Source organism: Pleurodeles waltl, chromosome 9 (genome assembly GCF_031143425.1).
Source record: "Pleurodeles waltl isolate 20211129_DDA chromosome 9, aPleWal1.hap1.20221129, whole genome shotgun sequence".
NCBI lineage: Eukaryota > Metazoa > Chordata > Amphibia > Caudata > Salamandridae > Pleurodeles > Pleurodeles waltl.
In genome coordinates, this window is record NC_090448.1 from 58,712,102 (window position 1) to 58,736,781 (window position 24,680).

The window sequence follows — 24,680 nt, forward strand, 5'->3', positions numbered from 1 at the left end:
TTGTATGTGTCTGTCGCAGAATCTATCCAGGCTTCTAGAAGGCTGTCCACTTGTAAGGCGTATGACCATCATTGGCCTTCCCTTTCAGACTGCTGGAGAAACACAGATGATATTGCAATTTTTGCAAGATGGTTTTGATAAGGGTTGGTTCATTTCTACACTAACAGTACAATGAGAAGCTATTAGTGCTTTCCGATCTTCATGGGGTGTTTTAACTAATACGGAGAATTGGACTTCAAAGCTTTTCAAAGGTTTTGAGCTGTTGAGGCCTAGAGTAAGAAATCAATTTTCAGCTTTGGATTTGCTTCTGGTTTTAAAGACATTACAAGGTCCTCCCTTTGAGCCTCTGGTTGAAATGTCTCTGAAATGTTTGACCTTTAGGGTGGTGTTTTGGTGGCTATTTTCAGTGCAAGAATATTTGGAAAATTATCTGTTTTAAATTGTAATCTTCTCTATTTTAAGATTTTTGAGGTCCGTATTGTTTTAAGACTCAATCTACAAATTGTTCCAAAAGTAAACTTGGTCTTTTACAGGTCTCACTGGGTAATTCTTCCTGTTCTCCTTTCTTCTGAGAATTGCTTAGCTGTAGCTAGAGCAGTCATCATGTAGATTTCCAGTTCAGGAGATTTCAGAAAATGAGATCCCTTTTTGTGAACTTTGGACAGGCCAATAAGCGGGGAAAATCTTTCGTTCAACTCTGAGTCGATGGAGCAAGGAGGTGATTACAATATCATATTTTAATGCTGGTCTTCAGCTTTCAGGTTCAGCTCAGTCTTGTCTAAAGAGGATGACTGCCTCATCAGCAGAAAGGGGTGGTGTCTCCTTCACTCACATTTGTTCTACACTGACGTAAGGCAATCTATGTTTCTTGATTTACATAGACTTAATTTAGCCCAGGGTTCTTAGATGAACTTTGGAGAGGCTGTCCTAAATGTGAAGGTTTTGTAAAGCTGCAGTAACTTAATAGATTCAAGTATTCTACTTTATTAAAATGTGTGTGTTGCATGAATTCTGTCAACTGTATTATTTTTTGCTTACTTTAGCATTCTTGCAAATGCTAAGGGGCGAGGTACAGAATGAGGGGGTAATTTACGTTAATTTCATTACTCTGATTCCATAGTCATTGTCTCATTACTTAGGTTCCCTTCCTACCACCCTTTCTCTGCAGGGAATGTTTTTGAAATATATAACTATAGAGCATGTGTATGTAATGCTCCCCTTTAATACTTAAGGGGGGCAACCACTATGGGGCAGTGCCTAATTTGTGAATAAAAAGGTGCCGGTACCCACAGCCCTTCTCTGAAACACGTGGCTGCTGCAATTAAATGTGGGAACACAGAATACTGAGGCAGCGTAATCCTGAAGCCATCTTGGGCCTCTTCAATCCATATAAAGCCACTCCCTGCCCCTTCAGCTCACTCCTTCAGCTTTCTGCTTTCTCCCATTGTGACGCTTTTTCGTTTTTCCCTTCCTCCGTCTTTCCCATGTGTCTCTTTTGCTCACAGCAAATGCTTGAGGCAGAAGAATAAGCCCCGGCCCTCAAAAATAAGTGCCAATACTCAGCACCGGAAATAACAAGCACAAATGAAGCACTGCTATGGGGAAGTGCTTGGGTGACTATTGTGAGATCACTCCTCATGACAATAAATTGTATGTAATGGGACGAGAAATATGGAATCAGATTAATGAAGATTATCAATGAGTAATCCCGACATTAGAGCAATTAGACAACTGTTTGTTAAGGGTCTGAGATAAAGTTAAATAATTGTTGTTTTAGCAATGTGGGAAGCTTTAAGGCTGGATGGCTTGTTAAATTTTCTACTGTATCAGCGAAGCCTTTGGATTCTAGTCTATAAGGCACTGCTGCAGGATATGTATTTGTGGAAGCAACAAAAACAAAATAAAAAATGTCTTATTAAATCGGCTTTTTACACACTATCACAGTCTATCGTGATTTACAGATGAATATCCAATACATAGGTGCTGGAATGGAGCTCAGATAATGAATAAGCAAAAAAGGGGCCTTTAAATTTTGTTTTCACTTTGCCATACCTGCTGTGCCTTCAAAGACTGAGGTCAGGTTGTGCCTCCTGTCAAAGTGCTGCTAACCCTTTTAACATGGAGATTGATGTTTTCTTTCTCTGACTGCAATGTGTGAGCATTTTTTAAAGCGAAATATGTGACAATCTTGCTAAGGTGCAGGGAGTATTAAAAGAAAGGCTGTAAGATCAAAATTTTTAAACACTGAACAAAATGTAAATATCTGTAAATGAATATAACAAATTATTCAAAATATATCTGCAGTGAACGAAGCACAAATAAAGCCCTTATTTTGTAATGCTGCAGTCTGAGGGAAGCGCGGATTTTAATACGATCAAAACAAATCAAAGCACTTTATTTGGTGATGCACAAATGATAAATATTTGTGAAACCCCTTTTTCCACAAATTATCATTTGTGTGAAATATATCAGTAAAACTGTGTGCCGCTGCAAAGTTAGTGACCACGTAAAAAGAAAATAAACAGTCTGTAAATGACTGCGCTACCACAGCAATGAGTAGTAATATATGTGTGACGGTGTTCTCCAAAGTGCACCACCACAGCATACCCTTTCCACTCTCCTGCTGAATGAACGTGGCTCATTTCCTACACTTGTTTTTAGTGTGATGCTGTAATTTTTCACAAACACTACGACTTTATCGACGTAACACTGACGACAGCACCCTCACCCTGAAAGTTATTCCAGCACAACAGATGCAGGAAACTCACTTTTCGAAGAGCTGCCCTTCATTTAAGGATGATCCCATCATTTTTTTCACTGTCTTTTGAGCCACTTTCTTAAATACACAAATCTCCTAGCTCCCTGTTTTCAACTATTCACACTGAGCAGTGAGGGGAGGGCATGAAGATTCCACCGCCCTCCAAAGCTCCTCTGAAATTCAGAACATGAAGTCATACATGCTATTTGCTAAAGTAAACAGGGTGCTGGGTTACACCGTAAAGGGCTAAACGTTAACTCAGGCAATCCAGCCCTGTCAGGGTGGGACTGGCCCTGGCGTGATCTCACCCCAGTGACGCGACAGAAGATTAAAGAGTGCGCCAATGAGGAATGGGCTTCAAACCAGCCCACTGGGGGCTTGCCCAATCAGAATGCTTTATGCAAATACCGCCCCAAAGGACGCCGGCTCCACAACATCATCTACGTGCACAGTGAGGGGCTTTTCATGGCCAGCAGTGTCCCGCAGGAAAGACAACGCGCTATCTGCAGCCAGAGCCCATTTATTGCAGCCAATAGGCTTAAACGCGTTATTGGGCGCTGTCAGCGCGAGATATGCCAGATGTCATCAGTAAGAAACCTAGCCGAGGGCGCCTGCCCGCTGGCACCCTCCCCAACCCTACTTTCAACTGGTTTTGCAACCCCTAGATTCCAGTCCAATAGGAACTGGTGGTTTTCAAGGGCTCAACATCCATATATTTATGTAAAACGTGCTTAGCCGAGGGGGCTTTGGTTTGGAGAGGGGTACAGGGGAGACACGAAGCATCAAGCAGAGCACTGGAGTTCTGCTCCCACTTCAACAGAAAGTTGCCCTTTTTTCTGATGGAAAAATAGGGGTTCCAATTTGTATCTTCCTGAGATACGTAACGTTTCCTGGAGTGTGCCACGGCGGGAGCTGCACTGCGCCCCCTGAGAGTTATTACAACTTTTGGATCAAATGCTATTACTCACATCCCATCGCCTCGCACCTTTTCCTAAGAACACTACCCCTACGCCACTGATCCCAGTTGGATCTTTCAATAGGTTACCCACTTCTTCAAAGAAGAATGTGCAGTCCAGCAAGATGAGGTGTTAAAAGAAGGGTGCACGATCCCGTAATGCATTGACTCCAAACGTGTACAAACCAGGATGGCCCAGAGCTTAAAGAGGGGTGCACAAGCGTCTAAGTGTCATCTCAAAGAGGTGTGTACATCCAGCAGGTAGGACCTTAAGAGAAGGTCACCACTCTGCAGGCGAGACCCAAAAAGGAATGGCTCCTCCAGCATGTGGGATCCTAGAGGAGGGCATCATCCGGCAAGTGGGACCATACGGTGCACAGCACAATCCAGGAGATAGGACCCTAGGAGGCGTACATCATCCAGCAGATGAAGCCTGCGTTGGAGTGCACCATCCAGCAGATGGGACCTTGACAGAAGTGCACCATCCAGCAGGTGAAAACTGCAGTGGAGTGCACCTTCCAGCAGATGGGACCTTAAGAGGGGTAGATCATTCAGCAGATAAAGTCTGCAGTGATGTGCATCATCCAGCAGGTGGTACCTTGACAGGTGTGCAATATTCCAGGTGCTGATGCAAGCAGTAGAGTGCACCAATCAGCAGGTTTGACCTTAAGATGGGTAGATCATCCAGCAGGAGAAGTCTGCAGTGATGTGCACCATCGGGCAGAAGAGCATTTGACAGGAGTGCATCATCCAGCCGGTGGTTCCTTGACAGGAGTGCACCAACCAGCAGATGGGACCTTGACAGGAGTCCATCATCCAGGAGATGGGATCTTGAGAGGGGTAGATCATGATGCAGGGGAAGCCTGCAGTGGAGTGCACCATTCAGCAGGTGAAACCTGCAGTGGAGTGCACCATCCAGCAGACTGGACCTTAAGATGGGTAGAACATCCAGCGGATGAAGTCAGCAGTGATGTGCACCATTCAGCAGGTGGTACCTAGGCAGGAGTGCACCATCCAGCACATGGGACCTTAAGAGGGGTAGAAAATCCAGCAGGTGAAGCCGGCAGTAGAGCACACCGTCCAGAAGATGGGACCTTGACGGTAGTGCACCATCCAGTAGGTGAAGCAAGCAGTAGAGTGCACCATCCAGCAGATTTGACCTTAAGATGGGTAGATCATTCATCAGATGAAGTCAGCAGTGATGTGCAATATCCAGCAGATGGGACTTTGACAGGAGTGCATAATCCAGATGGTGGTACCTTGACAGGAGTGCACCATCTAGCAGATGGGACATTAAGAATGGTAATGGTGAAGTCTGCAGTGATGTGCACCAAACAGCAGATGAGACATTAAGAAGGGTAGAGGTGAAGTCTGCAGTGATGTGCACCATCCAGCAGATGGGACCTTGAGAGGGGTAGATCATGAAGCAGGTGAAGCCTGCAGTGGAGTGCATCATCCAGCAGGTGAAACCTGCAGTGGAGTGCATCATCCAGCAGGTGAAACCTGCAGTGGAGTGCATCACCCAGCAGGTGAAACCTGCAGTGGAGTGCATCACCCAGCAGGTGAAACCTGCATTAGAGTGCACCATCCAGCAGACTGGACCTTAAGATGGTTAGAACATCTAGCGGATGAAGCCAGCAGTGATGTGCACCATCCACCAAATGGGGTCATGGGAGGAGTGCACAATCCAGCAGATGGTACCTTGATAGAAGTGCACCATCCAGCAGATGGGACTTTGACAGGAGTGCACCCTCCGGTAGGTGGAGTCTGCAGTGGAGTGCACCATCCAGCAGATGGGACCTTGACAGGAGTGCATCATCCAGCAGGTGAAGCCTGAAGTGGAGTGCACCATCCCGCGGATTTGCCCTTAGGATGGGTAGATCATCCAGCAGGGGAAGTCTGCACTGATGTGCATCATCCAGCAGATGAGCCTTTGACAGGAGTGCATCATTCAGCGGATGAGCCTTTGACAGGAGTGCATCATCCAGCAGAAGGGACTTTAAGAGGGACAGATCATCCAGCAGATGAAGTCAGCAGTGATGTGCACCATCCAGCAGATGGGACATTGACAGGGGTGCATAATCCAACAGGTGGAGCCTGCAGTGGAGTACACCATCCAGCAGATGGGACATTGACAGGAGTGCATCATCCAGCAGGTGAAGCCTGCAGTGGAGTGCACCATCCAACAGATGGGACATTGACAGGAGTGCATCATCCAGCAGGTGATGCCTGCAGTGGAGTGCACCATCCCATGGATTTGCCCTTAAGATGGGTAGATCATCCAGCAGGGGAAGTCTGCACTGATGTGCATCATCCAGCAGATGAGCCTTTGACAGGAGTGCACCTTCCAGCAGATGGGACTTTAAGAGGGACAGATCATTCAGCAGTGATGTGCACCATCCAGCTGATGGGACATTGACAGGAGTGCATCATCCAGCAGGTGAAGCCTGCAGTGGAGTGCACCATCCAGCAGATGGGACATTGACAGGAGTGCACCATTCAGCAGGTGAAGCCTGCAGTGGAGTGCACCATCCGGCAGATGGGATCTTGACAGGAGTGCATCATCCAGCTGGGGAAACTGAAGGAGGACTGCACCAAGCAGCATGTAAGGTCTTACCTTGGAGTGCACCTCCCCGCAAGAGAGTAATCTTATAAACGACAGCACCATCAAGCAGGTCGGATCCTGCAGAGAGGTGCACAGACAAGTACGTCATAGACATTAAGGATGAGTGAACCATTCAGCAAATGGGTCACCTTTAAATGTCTGCACCATCAAGCAGATCGAACCCTGCAGGGGAGTGCACAGACAAGTAAGTCATAGACATTAAAGATGAGTGAACCACCCTGCGCCTTGAGATCCTAGCGGGTGAGTAGTTGCGCTATACAAGCACTGATTGATTGAGTAGGTGAGTCACCTTTAAATATCTGCACCCTCCAGCAGATCAGACCCTACAGACAGGTGCAGAGAAGAGGCTATTGTCCTTGAACATGCATGCAGAGTTCAGGTGGTTCTCCTTAAAAGGATCTGCACCATCCAGAAGTCTGGCCCCTAAAGCGGGGTGCATAGAACAGTAGGCCATTGACCTTAAAGAGGAGTGCACAGTCCAGAAGCTGGCACCCCGAAGGAATGCAGGCACAAAGATCACGGACCTAAAAGGAGCGGGCATGCCAGCATGTCATCGGCATAAGGCGTATAGTTAGTGTGACGGAAGCGCCACCATGCCCCTATGTTGACTACGTTTTACTCTAAAAGTTACAGAATAAAATAAAGGGAGGTGCACTGTCAGTGTTAGGGACTTTTAAAAGATGTGCCCAGTGAATTCCACATTTCACAGCAGAAGCTAAAGCATTACTGCTGCCAGGGTCTGTGAACTCTTGTGCTTAGGATGAGTTCAGCAGCACATGCACTCATCTGTGTTTGACCCTGTGTCTGGTATGCCTCGTTCCACTTCAGAGTGCAGTAGGATATTCGCCTGTTGCCTGTATGTATCCGTGATCCATTCGTGCACTAGTTCTAGTCTAGTCTGTGATGTCTTTTTGCACCAGGTAGGATGCAGCAACAGATAAACTCACTTGCATCACCTGGTCTATGACTCGTTTTCCACTAAGTATGAAGCCCCAGGACATGTATTCATTTTGCCTGGGTTTGCAATCCATGCTTGCAATAGCCATCTTACTGCAGGACACATCCACTCCTGGGTGGGTTTCTGTTTCTTCTTGCACTAGGAAGGCTGCAACAGTACATGCACTCACAGCTGCTATGGTAGGTCTGTGATTCCTTCTTGCACTGGGCAGGGTTCAGCAGTACATGAGTTCACACCTCCCTTGCAGAAGGATAGTTGCTGCAGGACATGCTCTCACTGCTGCCAGGGTAGGTGTGTGATCCCCCTTGCCCTAGACGGATGCTCGGGTAGGTCTGTGGTCCCTTGCACTAGGCTGGCGGCAGCAGGACATACATTCAGGGCTGCCAGGGTAGGTCTTTGATCCCTTGCACTAGGCTGGCTGCAGCAGGACTTGCACTCAGGGGTGCCAGGGTTGGCTGCTGCAGGACATGTACGCAGAACTGCCAAGGATAGGTCTCTGATCCCCGGCACTAGTCTGGCTGCAGCAGGACATGCACTCAACAGCTGCCAGGGCATGTCTGTGATCCCTTTTTGCATTAGGCAGGCTGCAGCAGGGCATGCACTCAGGGCTGCCGGGGTAGGTCTATGATCCCTCCTTCTACTAGGATAGCTGCTGCAGGACATGCTCTCACAGCTGCCAGAGTAGGTCTCTTATCACTGGCACTAGGCAGGCTTCAGCAGGGCATGCACTCAGGGTTCCCAGGGTAGGTCTGTGATCCCTCCTTGCACTAGGATAGCTGCTGAAGGACATGCACTCAACAGCTACCAGGGTAGGTCTCTGATCACTTGCACTAGGCAGGCTGCAGCAGAACGTATACTCACAGGTGCCAGGGTAGGTGTGTGATCCCTCCTTGCACTAGGCAGGGCTCATCAGGACACGATCGCACTCCTGCCAGGGTAGGTCTGTGATCCCCTGCACTAGGCAGGCTGCAGTAGAACGTACACTCACTGCTGCTAGTGTAGGTCTGTGATCCCTCCTTGCACTAGGATAGCTGCTAAAGGACATGCACTCAACAGCTGCCAGGGTAGGTCTCTGATCACTTGCACTAGGCTGGCAGCAGCAGGACATGCTCTCACAGCTGCCAGGGTAGGTCTCTGATCTCTTGCACTAGGCTGGCAGCAGCAGGACATGCTCTCACAGCTGCCAGGGTAGGTCTCTGAACCCTTGCACTAGGCAGACTGCAGCAGGACATGCTCTCACAGCTGCCAGGGTAGGTCTCTGATCTCTTGCACTAGGCTGGCTGCTGCAGGACATGCTCTCACAGCTGCCAGGGGAGGTCTCTGATCCCTTGCACTAGGCAGACTGCAGCAGGACATGCTCTCACAGCTGCCAGGGTAGGTCTCTGATCCCTTGCACTAGGCAGACTGCGCTAGGACATGCTCTCACAGCTGCCAGGGTAGGTCTCTGATCTCTTGCACTAGGCTGGCTGCAGCAGGACATGCTCTCACAGCTGCCAGGGTAGGTCTCTGATCCCTTACACCAGGCGGACTGCATCAGGACATACACTCACAGCTGCCAGTGTAGGTTTGTGTTCCCTCCTTGCACTAGACAGGGCTCATCAGGACATGATCGCACTCTTGCTTGGGTATGTCTGTGATCCCTTGCACTAGGCAGGCTGCAGCAGGGCATGCACTCATGGCTCCCAGGGTAGGTCTGTGATCCTCCTTGCACTAGGATACCTGCTAAAGAACATGCACTCAACAGCTGCCAGGGTACGTCTCTGATCTCTTGCACTAGGCTGGCTGCTGCAGGACATGCTCTCACAGCTGCCAGGGGAGGTCTCTGATCCCTTGCACTAGGCAGACTGCAGCAGGACATGCTCTCACAGTTGCCAGGGTAAGTCTCTGATCCCTTGCACTAGGCAGACTGCAGCAGGACATGCTCTCACAGCTGCCAGGGTAGGTCTCTGATCCCTTGCACTAGGCAGACTGCAGCAGGACATGCTCTCACAGCTGCCAGGGTATGTCTCTGATCCCTTGCACTAGGCAGACTGCAGCAGGACATGCTCTCACAGTTGCCAGGGTAAGTCTCTGATCCCTTGCACTAGGCAGACTGCAGCAGGACATGCTCTCACAGTTGCCAGGGTAAGTCTCTGATCCCTTGCACTAGGCAGACTGCAGCAGGACATGCACTCTCCTGTCGGCTGTGTGTGATCCATATCAACAGGCTATTTTCAGCTCCACTTAAGCTCTTCCAGCAGCAGCCAGGAAGGAGTTCGCCGTCCCCAGCAGACCCCACGGGAGCACAGGGGACGCCTCACACATTAACAGCTGCCCATGTGTTTCCACTTACCAGGTATGTACGCGCTGCTGCAGGACAGGCAGGACCGGTCGCGAGCCTCGCACAGAGCACGTCCACGCGCTGCTGCTCCCTTCTCTTCCGCAGCCCTGAAGACCTGCTCTGGGAGGGGCGGGAGGAGGAGCTCAGCTGCCCAAAACACTGGAGCCAACTTTCTGTTACGTGCCTTGGGGAACACAAGCGCTGTAATGAGGCCTAATGACGTCATGCATGTGACACGTGAGCGTGCCCTGGGGCTCCGGAGGGGGCAGAGCGGCACTTTCACTGGCTACACGGCAGTGCCACACCCACAGCTACTCCCTGTGCTTTGGCGACGCCCAGTGCTAGGTTAAAACTGGGGCAGCCGTCATGCTGGAAAAGCGCCACGTGATCTGCTTCTACAAGTGGTACCCCAACCCCAGCCATGACACAGCACATTGACTTCCCCAAACACGTCAACATCGCGCGTCTTTCAATGACCGCTAAACTTTTAAAAAGTTTCTTCCTTCCATATTCTGCCAATTGTTTCTCAACTTTCTTTTTTTGTCAAACCTGTTCTCTTACTGTACAAACTTTTTGGAATAAAAGGGGCTCGCCTTTTATTACCACAACTCACTGCGCGTACACATGGATATCTAAGTCACAAATCAGTCTTCCGTGCAATTCATAAAAATATATGTCACTGCCCAGTTACCCATCTGGCTACCACACGATGACGCCCAATCAACATTCACTGAAAAAAAACAGATTAAAATGAAGTTATGTAATGGTTATAACATCTCAAAGTATGTTTAAAGAACCTGTGAAATTTGCCTAAAAATCACTGATGAACTGCAGTCATGGTTAGGAATAAAAATCGATATACCACTGAAATTTCCAAGCTGTGTTTAGCAGCGCAATCCATATCGCGCATGAAAGCTGCGCCATCCCTTGACTGTGGGCAGGTCCTGCGCCCATCCTACCGCGGCTTCAGGCCAACTCCTACTGGTGGCGGTTAGCCCAGTGCAGCATTGTTGCTGGCGAAAGAAAGTCCTCCACCTGGTCATCCTCAGCTCCAAAACATTGCTATGGAGCCTCCTTTATTGAAAAGACGGTAGAGCATTGAAGAATATGACCCCTCCCCACAGCAGGGAACCCTTTGTTACCAAAGTGACCTTTGGGGAAGGAAGCGTCCCCACCTTGGAAGGCGATCCAAGTTCTTCAACCACTGCAATGCATCTACCACCTCAGTACTGAGGCATACTTGGCCATTCATGTCTCTTTAGCTTTGATTTCAGTCAAGACGCAAATCCCACTTGAGTAATTCCATTTTAAAACATGTCTAAGGCATCAAGAACAGGTATAAGTCCAAACAGTCCTAGAAAGTACACAACTGGCCTCGTAGGCTGAACAGGACCCATATCAAATCCTTTCTTGAATTGTGGATACCCTTTGAGAGGGAAGAAACATCCACATAAGAGAAATGCAAACATAGGGTTACATTTGACTTTATCTAATTCACTTTAGAACCGAAAAGTATTGTACAGTGAAATGCAACTTCGTGCCCACCAAACAAATCCAACTTTGTGCCTTGAATGGTCAATTGCTGTTTAAGGAATTGTTAGGAATGCGGTCTCTAGATGGCAGTCGGTTTGCACCCTGTCCAAGTAGGGACCCTCACTCTAGCTTGGCACACGCAGTCAAGCTTATCTCAGATGCAATGTGCAAAGCATTTGCACATAACACACAGTAATACAGTGAAAACACTACAACAGGACACCAAACCAGTTTTAGAAAAATAACCAATATTTATCTGCATAAACAAGACCAAAACAAGAAATATACAGTGATAAATATATGAATTTTGCAAGAATTACTAAAAAATACAGTTCCTTGATGTCAATAGCTCTGTCTGGGGCTGGGGCTGTACGTGTCGTGAACAACAAATCCTACAGGTCAGGCTGCCCAGCTACAGTGTCGGGAAGACTCGCCAACAGTACCATAGAAATGTAGGGAGTCGTGATCCTCGCAATGAGCTCTGGACTGCGGCGTCGCTGGCGTCGGTTCCGGAGGTTGGTGCCGGGGTCGTCGGGGCCTTGAAGTCACACACGTTGCAGATCGAACTCTAGCTGATGACGAAGTGGAGCTGCGGTGCAAAGCGGGACAAGGCGACATGCGGTGCCTACAAGTCACAGTGGAGGCAGCGGCTCGGTGACAGCATCCTGTGGCGTCGGTGAGACTGGGGCAGCGGTTTGAAGCGAGGCAGTGCAATGTGCGGTGTTTCCAGATCGCGGTGCAGGCAGCGGCGGTGTTGTTACTGAAGCGCTGTTGTCGGTATGCCCGAGGCAGCGGTGCGACGCAGGACGGGCTCAATGCGACGCCCACGGGTCATGGTGCAGACAGGGGCACCTGTTGACAACACTGGAATCGATGGTGCTGGCGTTGGTGGACGGGGGCTGCGGTGCAGGACGTGACGGTGTTTCATGTACCTCACGAGTGGTGTCCATAGGCCACAGTGCAGAAAGCGGCGCCAGTGTCAGCATGGCACAGCATCGTCGGTGATGCCAAGGCTGCGATGTGAGCAAGGCGATGCGAAGTGCAGGGCCCACACGTCACGGTGCAAGCAGCAGCTAGGTGACGATGTCCGGTGGCCGCGTCGTTGAGACCATGGTTGCGGTACGAGGTGGGGCAATGCGAGGTGCGGTCACAGTGCAGACAGCGCCCTTGTTGATGGTGTTGCAGTGGTTTTTCTTCTGTTGCAACAAAAAACACACAGTTCCCAGTGCTGCAGGCAGATTAATCTGAAGTCTTTGGTGTTCCTGAGACTTCCAACAGGAGGCAAGCTCTACTCCAAGCCCTTGGAGAACCTCACAAGCAGTATAGATAGCAAACTCCAGTCTTTGCCCTCTTTGAGGCAGAAGCAGCAACTGAAGGCCAACCCCCAAAAAGCACACACAGCAAAGGGACAGTATTCCTCCTCCAGCTCTTCCGCTCTTCTCCTTGGCAGAGGTTCCTCTTGATCCAGAAGTGTTCTACCATCCTGAGGTTTTGGGTCCACTACTTATACCCCTTTCTGCCTTGGAAGTAGGCAAACTCCAAAGGAAAGTCTCTGCTGTTGACACAATCCTGCCTTGCCCAGGCCTGCCCCAGACACACACCAGGGGGTTGGAGACTACATTGTGTGAGGACAGGCACAGCCCTTTCAGGTACAGGTGTCAGCGCCTCCCTTCCCACGTTAGCCCAGGAGACTCATTGGGATATGCAGGACACTCCCCATCTCCCTTTGTGTCACTGTCTAGAGGGAATTCACAACAGCCCAACTGTCAGTCTGACCCAGACGTGGAATACACAAGCAGGCAGAGGCACAGAAAGGCTAAGCAAGAAAATACACACTTTCTAAAGTGGCATTTCCAAACTGACAATCTAAAAAACAACTTTACCAAAAGACATATTTTTAAATTGTGAGTTCAGAGACCTGGAACTCTAAATCTATATCTGCTCCCAATGGGAAACTACACGTAGAAGATATTTAAAGGCAGTCCTAATGTTAACCTATGAGAGGGATAGGCCTTGCAATAGTGAAAACCAAACCAAATTTGACAGTATTTCACTATCATGACATGTAAAACACACACACATCAGTACATGTCCTACCTTTTAAATACGCTGCACCCTGCCCATGGGGCTACATAGGGCCTACCATAGGGGTGCCTTACATGTAGTAAAAGGGAAGGTTTGGGCCTGGCAAATAGGTACCCTTGCCAGGTCGAGTTGGAAGTTTACAACTGCACATTGAGACACTGCAGTGGCAGGTCGAAGACATGTTTACAGGCTACTCATGTGTGTGGCACAATCAGTGCTGCAAGCCTACTAGTAGTATTTGATTTACAGGCTGTGGGCACATATAGTGCACTATACTAGGGACTTACTAGTCGATCAAATATGCCAATTATGGAAAAACCAATCACCAATACAATTTACATAGGGATCACTTGCACTTTAGCACTGGTCTGCAGTACTAAAGTGCGTAGAGACAATAAACCAGCAAGAACCCTGTCCAGCATATCACAAAAACAGGAGGTCAGAAGGGGAAACACACCAAAAGATGTCAGATCTAACACGAATCACTGACTGCAACATTGTTTGCTGCTTAGTCTAATCACCTTCAATATGTGAAGGTGCTGTAATCCAACAAATGCTTTTAAACACCTTGCCAGTTCAAAATACAGTACTGCTTGGATACTTGTGGGTGTACTGCCAGCAAACCTTGTGGCTTGTTAGGAAACATGGCCTCCCCCTAAAAAGAGTTTCAACCCTTCCCGAAACAAACTGCCTCTGCGCCAGAAGAAAAAGTCTGCTGCTCTGGAAGGTGTAACACTGATGATTGTAAGATGAAACGCCAGGTTGTGCCCTGAGTTCTTGCTCACTACAATCCAGCACTGAATTGTACAGATACCGTTGCATAGCAGGTAGAGCCACTTGTTGAAGAAAGGTGAGTGCAACATAACGGTGGACCACACTGGCAGGGGTCAAAGTGGCACGTGGATAGCCTGACTCGGGGAAGTCGGATTCTGGTGTATGACAGGGAATGACAATTGATGGAAAAATATGAAGGCAGCGCATTGGGGACACTACAGTCCCGGAGATAATTTCAGTTAGGGAGTCGGCCTCCTAATGTTAGCATTGGATGGGGACCACATCAGCCGGTGGCGCCTTGTAAGAAGGCATGTCTTGGGGTTGCCCTGGATTGTCAGAAATGATGACCGTAAATGCAGAGCAAGAGAGTCTTTTTTCTCATGTAGGGGAATTTAAATTTTTTCCTATTCAACGCCTAACAAAAGTGCATTGTTTCTCATGATAAAGCCAGGATCAGCTGATCCAAATGCCATGATACGTTTTAGGAAGAACACTTCCATAAAGTTTGATGGTAATGACGCTGCCAAGCGGGCACCATTAATTGCAAACCTAAACAAGCATTTGCAATGCAATGGGTCTTGCGTTTGCTCAAGTTAGACTGTGTGTCTTTTCTTGCCACATAAATTGAAAATGAAAAGTAAAACAGTTGACATAAGCGAGCCAATTCAAAGCACCATGGCTGCCATGAACATGAGCGCGAAGGAGAGACACAAAAGGAAAAAGAAGTTCGCTCGCAGTCAAAAGTATCAACAAATGTGCAATTATCCATGTAACAGGTTCGATGGCCAAGACGGTAACAAAACTGTCACAAGGAGGGACAAATGTAAAGCATTTACCAATGATAACAAAGAATTTTTGAAAGGCAAGCCCATGAACGATCTCTAGCGATGGGCGTGCGGTGGCCGTGGTTAAAAGCCCACAGATAGATTACAACAGGCCAGAGCGCTTGCGCGCTCTCGACCTAAAAACCCCTTCTCCCCACCCTGAATCTAGTGAATTTTAAATCCATATCCTATCTAAGAGGAAACCCGGTTGTCAGAAATGTCTGGTATTTATTTAAAGGGAACTGGTTTGCTTGATACTCTACATCCAGATTCTGCCCCGAACAAGAGACTCAGATCGTGTTGGTGAAAATATAGGATATGTTTGCATGTGCAGATATGGGTCGACCCTAAAAAAATGTTATTGGTGGCTCCGTCTGCATGTTTGGGATAGCAAACAATGATACCTTGATGACATTAGACTGGGTCATATCTTTCCTGCATTGCTGGCAGTTTAAGTTGAGCATTAGGCTCCATAATTTAGACATGGTCGGTTTTATGGCTAGATAAGACGACTAACTCTATATCCACCAGGGACACAGGCCTTTTTGTATGTACTCCAGTCCAGGGACTGCCTACTGGCTCTGCTCAAAAAAAGTTTTGTCCAGCCCCTTAACCGAGATCCCATGACTTTATTAAGTTAATATGTCTTGGACGTGTATAAAGGGTGTGTGTGCGTGAGATGTGTTGTTCACAGGCGGACTGATGAATGATGGGGTCTGTTCGAATACAGTAATTGTGCTACACAAGATGGGAGTTTTCTGTGTGAAGGCTGGCTGTGTCCATCTTGGAACTACAAGCATGCTTGCCCTCTATTCTTGCCTCAGATACATTGTTTTATTTTTCATTCTTGGTAGTGTGATAGCCAATGTCATCTTGTATGCCCATGTTTCACTTGATTGTACACAATTGTAAGAAATTGGATTAATATTTGATGTGTGGGTGAATTCTCAAAGTCACTAAGTTAACCTGAGCTGAAACTCCTGGTAGGTATTACACAGATCAAACAGGCCTAAATTAGGGCATTGTGTAAAATATTTATTCAGTACCAAAACAGTAATAATGTCAAAATGCAAAACAATAAAAATTCCAAACTGAATTAGAAAATAGAGTAACATTTAATAAAAGGACACCAAAATGACAAGTAGAAGTAGCACCAAAAAAGCACAAAGTGCCAATGATAGTCAATGGTCACTGCAGAATGATACCTAGGAGCAGTTTGAGCCGACCGCAATGGAGCATGGGTCGACCAACCAACCAACCAGGATTGTCAAAGATTTTACTTTCTGAATTAGGGCCAGATTTATATAATGATGAACGGCCCGCTGTTCCGCCATGGAGAATGAGTAAATTAATCTGTCCCCATGTCAGAGGGACCGCCCGTCAAATTTTTAAATGAATGCCAAGCAGGCAGTAATTTATTATGCACTGTCAGGAACTGCCATCACAGCGGTTCACCTTCATGTCACATCTGTTCATGTCAATGCATCACAGTGGTGCAAGGCTGGGTCACTATGATGCAACTTTGCACTAAACAGTTTTCTTTTTTTTTATTTTCAAAAAGAAAATCCCGAAATGGGATGATCTTTTTGAAAATAATGCCCACCCCGTTCCATGGGAGTCATCTGCTATGACGGGGGGGGCATTACTTGCTTTTTTAATGTCCCTCACCTCTGGGGTTTGCCTGGCAGTGGTACAGTAAAAAAAATGGTTACATGTTCACCCATCCTAATTAGGTGGGTGGACATGTAGTCATTTCTCTGACCCTTCCTCCGTCAGAGAGGTTTGGCTATGGCAGAGATGGAGTAGTCACTGCCGTAGCCAAACTTATGGTCCTCCCACTATTAAATAGGGCGGGCCGACTATTATGTTGAATGTGTTTATACTTTTTTCCTGCTACAATGGAGTATACATACTGCCTACATATAAATCGGGTTCTTAGTCTTTTAAGTCCAAATCCACCACAGGACTACACTTGTAAAGTCCCCAGAACCTCAGGGGAGGCACCGAGACTCACAGGGTATCAGACAGCGGACAATAGCAAGGTCCAGTCCAGGTCCAGTTGCCACTGATCAGCTGGGTATGTCCAGGAAAATGCATCTTGCAGATTATTGTCTCCCTGTAGCCACACAGGAGGTCAGGCCCCTTGGAGTACACTTCTTTGTCCTAAGTATAAGAGGAATCAGGTCCATTACTTCCTCCCTGGTCGCAAACAACAGGCCCAGTCCTTTCTGATCTTATGCAAGCTCAGAAAGTGGTCTGAGGTTGGTACCTGAGGATGCCACATTTATGCCATTTGTGCTACATTTATGTCTGAACCAGCTAGAGTTGTGGAGTAACTTCTGGGTACATACAAACCAATGGGGTTAAAGTTTCCAGGGCCACTCATGCCCATGTTTTGAGAAGTTCATGTTTGACATACTGCAAACAGGTTGAAAACACCAGGAATCAGAGCATTTTCAAGATGAGGAAAGTGTTCAGCCACACTCAACATTGGCTCTGGGGGAGGGGGATGTGTGTGGGAAATGTACTATGGTAATCCTAGTGTCCACCCACATTTAACACTAAAATTCAATTTGGAGAAGGTACTGTACCTAGCACAAACCAAGAGACAGAAGTCTGGTAGAACAACAGCAGAGTCCTTTAGCAACAAGACAGTGGATATATAAGAATTACCTTGGCATCCTGTTTTCTCCTTTTCAAGTGCACTCCAAGTATTATACGCGACACCAACAGACCTGGTAAGCAGCATTTAACAATCAAGAAGGATTTGACACTATAGTGTCAAAAAAGGATGCTCACAGCCCCGCTTGCCATATTCTAGGTTGTTGAGGGGAGTCCTCTTTGTCCATTCAGGTCAGCCTGTTGTTCGCACCTGGGCGACATTTTACACATTCTCCACACCTATTCAAGGCTAACCACTAGTTGGAAGAAGTGGAGAGCCAATGGCAATTAGCCTCCAGGGACTTTGTAAAAGCTACTTTTCCAAAAATATATATTACAAATCAGATATCACCATTGAATTGGATTTTTATTAACTATTAAAATAGTTTCTTGATTATTGTTTTGAGCTGGTCCCATTCCCAACATATAGTACTAGTATTTTAATTTACACTCTGTTTTTGTACATAAAACAGGTAGGCCTAAGGACATGCTAAAATGAGTTTTCTACATGCCTCACCTTTAAATACCACACACTCTTTCTCTGGGCTAGAAGGCGTACATAGAGGTGACTTATTAGTATTTAAAAATAAGGTCTGAGTGTCGTCTGCAGGTTTAAAACTGCAGCAGTCAGACATCAATAGTAGGGCTGAATCCATGTTTTCACTGCCAACGAAGTGGATGGCGTGATTGGTGCTGCAGTCCACTGGTGGCATTCAGCTTCTAGACCCCGAGTTTATAGGCAAGTTAAATATACCAGTTAGGAATATGCCAATTCAGTCATGTTTAAAGGGGAAGCACAGGCAAGTTACTGGTGGTTAGCAGGTTTAAAGTGCACATAGTTCTAAACCAAGCAAACATTTAGGGTACAGCACAAGGTGGATTCTTATAAAGTTGTGCTGCTTTTGGTGTTTTAGCTTCCGTGCTTGGTAGACAGCAGAGAGAATTCCCCAAAAGTCTATTAAGTGTCTGGCATTTTACATTTCTTGAAACTAGTTTGAAGGTCGTTTGTCTGTCATGAGAAGGCTGCACACCTACAAGTTAGTTATTTAGGGCCACATGTAGGTAGATTTTTGCACATCGCAAACAGTGAATTTCGCTGTTTGCGACGTGCAAAAAACACATCATGATGCACAAACTCAGTTTTGCGATTCGGTAACCTAGTTACCGAATCACAAAATGGGTGTGCGACTCGCAATTAGGAAGGGGTGGTCCCTTCCTAATTGCGACTTGCAGTGCAATGTAGGATTGTTTTGTGACCGCGAGCGCGGTTGCAAAACAATCACAGTTAGCACCCATTTCAAATGGGTGCTAACCCACTCGCAAAAGGGAAGGGGTCCCCATGGGCCACTGCCTGCTCTGAACAAAATGAAACAAAAACGTTTCATTTTTTGTTTTTGTAGTGCATCTCGTTTTTCTTTAAGGAAAACGGGCTGCATTACAACAACAAAAACTGCTTTATTGGAAAGCAGGCCACCATCCCTGTGAGGGCTGCCATTTTCAAGGGGGTCGCAAATTGCCACCCACCTCATGAATATTCATGAGGTGGGCATTTGCAACCCCCTTGCGAATCGCTAACAGTGTCATAGACACTGTTGTGCATAAGGTTTTGCGACTCGCAAATTGCAAGTCGCAAAACCAAACGTACGTACATGTGGCCCTTAGTTAGTTCGTTATTAATACTATATATTTTTGTTACTGTCACATGTTTTTCATTGGTGCTTGGATGCAGATACCCTACAAAGACTCCATATTTTTGAGACAATTTTAGCATAGATGCTCATGCACTGCAGTGGGAAACCTTTATCGCTCAATCTAGTGAGCTCCCTAATGGTTTATTTGTGCTTGAATATACATGTTCACACTTTGGTAGGCATGTGGAGAGACTTCCTTCAACACCTCATCCCCAAAACCTGTATATCTGGTGAGTCAATGAATTCATCAGCTAATCCCTTTGTCGAGACTGTGTTACTCTTCATTGGTCTAACTCACCCATCCTCCATTTTCTGTGATTTGGCCATATCCATTAACAACAGGAGCTGGTGCAGTCTCGAGGCAGAGAACAATGCTTAACAGGTATAGGACCAGTCAGAAATGGTCTGAATGAGGAAAGTAGATTTCAAAGCCCCCAAATCTGTCTAGAAACAAAAAGAGAAGGCTCCTTCAGGATTGAAGGAGCTCACAAACTTTCAAATATTGCAGGCCCTCTGATTAACTTGTGAGGCATAAGTAACCCCCCCCCCCTCAACCAGCACTACATTCGCTATTGTCACCACTGTAGAAGCTAAAGGCGCTGGATCAGAAACAGAACCTCCTCATGGCTGTCATTCCTGCAGACTGGGCTTTAGTCATTGATGTCTGTGAAGTTGTGTTGCTTCTATGGCCAGTGGTGTGCTTGAGAGCTCAAGGGCCTGCAGGAGAAGCTAAATTACACTTGTCCAGAAGATCTACGCCTATCCTCTGGAAAACAAGCACAAGAAGAACTGCATGAGGACACCTGGATTGATGGAGAGTGCACAGGAGCCACAGGGGCTTCACAAAGATAATCAAGCTCAAAAGAAAAGCACCATGCAGGTCAAGGAACTACAATGTTTCTTGCTGCCAACTTGAACATAAGGTTGAACACTCCCCAACCCATGCACAGCAATTCCATTATCCTACTATCTCCAGCCTAAGAAGAACCTGAAGGGATTCAACCTTTTACCATCAGCAAGGGGTTCTGATATTGCTCCCTGTAGGAAGTGATCCTGATTCTGGAACTGTTGGAATTATTTTCCTTGTATTTTCTTTCCAGAGATAGTAATATTTAGCTTTGGTCAGGGCGTAACCATAAAAGTATCTGATGGGCCTGATACTTAACACTGATGGATAGCATTGTAAAAAAAAAAACAGGCATAGAAAATTGCAGAGGAAAATAGAATGGGCGCGAAGCATCAGGTCCTGTCCACTGAATCTAAAATTGAATTACATCACAGATTCTGCATGAGAGTACCAAACTTCCCTCATTGGCCCATTAGTTGGCAACTGTCAAGAAACCTTATGCATCATGGCCAAGACCTACCTCTCACTTCATTGGGGACAGTATTGTGGCTGAGAGCAGCAGCGAGCTTGGAGAGAACATGTTCCTCAAAAAACAAAATCCCACTGATTGAAAGTTGAGGAAATAATACCAGCAAATGCTTTATTTCTCATACCCCCATTCACAATGACTATATGCAAAAAGTCTGAAAATCATCAATACTTTCCTGCCCATCCGGTATATCTAGCTTCACATGATATAAAAGTGAAATAACTCCTGTATTTAAATGATAAAAACTCGGTGAATGTTATTCTGTGCCCCTAACTTACAAGAAAGGAATGCTTAAATGAAATGGTTGAAAAGGACCTGCTGATGCTGTGCAATGCAACATCCTCTCGGTGGGGGGAGCAGCTGACAAAGATACAGAACTGCTCTGTGTGCAGATTTTTACTCTTCTTTAGAACAACTTCTGAGAAGACCTGCAACACTTGTCCACTTGTGCCAGCTGAAACCCAGTGATTAATTTGAATCAGTGGGGCCCACTGGGTTTCATTTATGGGAACCAGCACATACTTTGATCCACAGCAAGAGAGAAAAAAACTGAAAACATGGAAAGAAGGAGGAAGAGAAGGACAGAAAATCTGTGGCAAAGGAAGAAAATAGGGATGAAAAAGTACCTTCAAGAGTGAGAAAAAGGGCCAAGGAGTGTCTGTGGGGGACTAGACGCATGAGATGGAACTAAGAGTACACAACCTTGGTATCCGGCACCCTGACCTTTGATAGTGCTGGCTGTTGGCTTCTGAACAATTCTTTGGGCTCCGGCACTTATTGTTTTACAAATTAGCACTTCTGAAACTGAAAGATGATTGTGGCTCATAAAACAGCTCTTCCCAGGTACAGGATAGAAAACCCAGCTGCACACAGGGAGTGATGCACAGGCTATGCGGAAGTGTAAGTTATATGCTCCCTATTTTGGGGATTGCACTTTGAATATCTAAGTGCACTGTATCTACACCCATCCCCCAGTGCTGATATAAGGATTCTACAGATCAGCAGTTGAAACAGGACTGCCACCTGTACTGTAGAGACAGTACTCTACAGCACTGAACATTCAGTACTTTATTGTGGGTCACTGCCTGGTGCCATCCGGATCCCAGGCTCTTTTATTCTTTTTCTCACATGGTGAGGGGCTGTGCTGACTTGTCTTCCCAACATAGGGTGCACTGATCACAATGGTCCCACTCTCCAACATTACATTCCTCCTTAACTCCAAAGAAAACAAAACAAACAAAACACAAAACAAAAACACATGATACATCCATACTAGACAGCCCTTGGACAAGCATGCCAACCCCAGCACAAAGTCACAATACTGTTGCGAGGGACTGGGATCTGAGTCAAGATTATACCTTACATGCCTCCTCTTTGACTTTGGGACCCTCACAGGGACGGGTTATGGTTTTCCTGGTTCTGGCACATCTCCTCTGGTGCCCAGGTCATCTCCGGAAGTTCTGGCAACTTTGGGGTTTCTTGGTGAGCAAGCTCTGTAGTGGTGCTTAGCCCTCCACCCTACTCTTCGTAACCCCTTAGCTGCTGGGCCTTACCCCCCTCTCAGTGCTGAGCCCTTTTTTGGCTATTTGGGGTAGTTCGCGCTTAGGCCTTTATAACTTTTTGTCCACATAAGCTATCCATGCCAAGTTTACGTCCTTTTTTTCCCAACATCCTAGGAATTCAAAAGGTACCCAGAGTTTGTGGGTTCCCCTGGAGGAGACCAAGAAATTAGCCAAAATATATCGCAAATTTCGTATTTTTTCAGAACAATGGGAAAAAAGCGCTGCAGAAGAAAGCATGTGTTTTTTTCCCGTGAAAATGGCATCAACAAAGGGTTTGTGGTGCTAAAATCACCATCTTCCCAGCTTTCAGGAACAGGCAGATTCGAATAAAAAAAACAAATTTTTCAACACAATTTTGCCATTTTACTAGGACATACCCCATTTTTTACTATTTTTTGTGCTTTTATCGTCCTTACAGTTAGTGACAGAAATAGGTGTGAAACCAATGCTGGGTCCTGGTCAGCTAAACATTTCTGAAAAGTAGACAAGATTCTGAATTCAGCTAGGGGTCACAGCTAAAATAAAAAAAAATATTTAAATTGAGGTGAAAAAAAGAACCATTTCTGTCTACGTTTTCTTCTATAACTTTTTCCACCTATGGCAGATTTTTCAAAGCAATGTACCGTTATGTCTGCTGGACTCTTCTGGTTGCGGGGATATATAAGGCTTGTAGGTTAATCAAGAAACCTAGATACCCAGAGCCAATAAATGAGCTGCACCTTGCAGTAGGTTTTCATTGTATACCGGGTATACAGCAATTCATTTGGTAAAATATAGAGAGTCAAAAATAGGTATCAAGAAAACTTTTCAATTTCCAACATGGACACAAGATAAGGTGTTGAGAAGCAGTGGGTATTTGCACATGTCTGAATTGGGGGGTTCCCATACTAGCATGTGAATTACAGGGCATCTCTCAAATACACTTCTTTATTACACACTGTCTTACATTTGGAAGGAGAAAATGTAGAGAAAGGCAATGGGTAGTAACATATGTTATTCTGTGTTCCCCTATGTCTCCCAATAAAAATGGTACCTCACTTGTGAGGGTAGGCCTAGCGCCTGTGACAGGAAATGCCCCAAAACACATTATGAACACATCAAATTTTCCCATAGAAAATGTACCTGTTTTTTGCAAAGTGCCTAGCTGTGGATTTTGGCCTCTAGCTCAGCCGGCACCTAGGGAAACCTAGCAAGCCTATACATTTTTTAAAAATAGACACCTAGGGAATTTCAGAATAGGGTGACTTGTGGGGCTCTCACCAGGTTCTGTTCCCCAGAATCCTCTGCCAACCTCAAAATTTGGCAAGATAACACTTTTTCCTCACATTTCGGTGATAGAAGGAATCTGAGAGGAGCCCCAAATTTACTTCCACCCAGCATTCCCCCAAGTCTCCCAACAAAAATGGCACCTCACTAGTGAGGGTAGGCCTAGTGCCCGCTACAGGAAAGCCCCAAAACATAACATGGACACATCACATTTTCCCAAAGAAAACTGACCTGTATTTTGCAAAGTGCCTAGGTGTGGATTTTGGCCTCAAGCTCAGCCAGCACCTTGGTAAACCTAGCAACCCTATCCATATTTTTTAAACTAGAAATTCTGAATGGGGTGACTTGTGGGGCTCTTACCAGGTTCTGGCACCCAGAATCCTTTGCAAACCTCAAAATTTGGCAAAACCCCCCACCTTTTTCAAATTTTGGTGATGGAAAGGTCTGGAATCTGAGGGGAGCCACAAACTTCCTTCCACCCAACATACCCATAAGTCTCCCGATAAAACTGGTACCTCACTTGTCTGGGTAGGCTAGTGCCCACGACAGTAATGGATCACACTAGGGTCAATGGTAGTCCTTGCATGAGGGCTACTAGTAACCCTAGAGTGATCCATTCCTGACGCAGGCACTAGGCACAGGCATACAAATGAGGTTGTTTTTTTATCAGGACAAGTGGGGAAACACTAGGTGGTAGGAATTTTGTGGTCCCTGTACATTCCTGTAGTTTCTGTGATGAAAAAGCAAGGAAAAATAGTGTCTTTAATCAACATTTCACGTTTGCAGGGTATTCTGGGTAAGAAAACTTTGTGACATCCAAACACGCCACACTTCCGTGGACTGCCCCGGGTGTCTAGTTTTCAGAAATGTCTGGGTTTGGTAGGTGTCCCTATATGGCCACCGAGCCCAGAACCAAATACTCAGGTGACTGTCTTACAAAACCAGGCTGATTTGTGGTAGGTAATTTTGATGTCTCCACAATCCGTTTTGGGTACTTCCACTAAAGTGAGGCAATGTTTTTCTCTGGAGACTTAATGGTATGCTGATTGGTAGAAAATTTATGGCTGCCTGCAGATTCCAGGACTTCCCCTCACAAAAATGCAAGGCAAAAGTATTTTTTAAGCAAAGTTTATGAATTTAAGGGGATTCTGGGCAAAGGAAAACTAGTGAGAGCCACGCAAGTCCTGCAACCTTGGACTCCCCTGGTACTAGTATGTTAAAGTTAATCCACCACTGACACTGGTTGGTTTTAGCACCTCCAGAAATTATGGTTTCAAAGCATGAATAGTTA

The 24,680-nt window shown here is 46.3% G+C and overlaps 1 protein-coding gene across 1 annotated transcript in view; it reads right to left on the reverse strand.

Annotated features, from left to right (window-relative positions):
- The window catches only part of ALDH1L1 (aldehyde dehydrogenase 1 family member L1), a 165,806-nt gene extending 155,799 nt beyond the window's left edge, over nt 1–10,007 (reverse strand). The window contains exon 1 of the mRNA XM_069206278.1: nt 9,630–10,007. The gene's annotated coding sequence lies outside the window, so the exon portion shown is untranslated. The remainder of the gene's footprint in view (nt 1–9,629) is intronic.
- Between the last annotated feature and the right edge of the window lie 14,673 nt (nt 10,008–24,680).